We start from the raw sequence: 872 nt of genomic DNA on the forward strand, positions 1-872 counted from the left end.
CTTAAGAGTTATACTCGTATCACGAGGTTCACTCGAACCTCTTAACCAATGGTAAGATTTTATTTCAGTTGAGTTAGTCTCATATGAGCAAAATTTACTCGAACCTCTTAACCAATAATTTATATTTTATTTTAGTTGAGCTAGACTCATATCAACAATATTCACTCGAACCTCTTTATCAATGGTATATATTTTATGTCAGTTGAACTGTACTCATATCAGCTAATTCACTCGAACATTTTAACCAATGGAATAGATTCTATTTCAATTGGGATAGACCCATATGAGCGAAATTCCCTCGAACCTCTTAATCAATAGTAGACCCATATGAGCGAAATTCCCTCGAACTTCTTAACAAATGGTACAAGTTTTTATTTTAATTGAACTGTACTCATATCAGCTAATTCACTCGAACATCTTAATCAATGGAATAAATTTTATTTCACTTGGGCTAGACCCATATGAGCAAAATTCACTCGAACCTCTTAACCAATAGTACAAGTTTTATTTCAGTTGAGCAAGACTCATATCCATGTAATTCACTGGTACACATTTTATATCAGTTAAACTATACTCATCCGTCAATATTTTAACAAAAAAATATATATATAAATAAATAAATTATGACGTTAAAGACCACTTCAATATATTACCACTTTATAACTAAATTTTTAAAAAAATTAAAAAGCAATAACCAATCACAATATTATTATTATTATTTTCTTTTTTGCAATAATTTATGGATATTTTTTTAATAATGTTATTTATATAATTCATGGATTATTTGCGTAGCTGGAATGGGAGGGATGGCCCTTTAGACTTCTTAATAGTGAACCCAACTTTTTTTTTTTTTTTTTTTTTTTTTTTTTTTT

Source organism: Cucurbita maxima, unplaced genomic scaffold (assembly GCF_002738345.1).
Source record: "Cucurbita maxima cultivar Rimu unplaced genomic scaffold, Cmax_1.0 Cma_Scf00028, whole genome shotgun sequence".
NCBI classification, from domain to species: domain Eukaryota; kingdom Viridiplantae; phylum Streptophyta; class Magnoliopsida; order Cucurbitales; family Cucurbitaceae; genus Cucurbita; species Cucurbita maxima.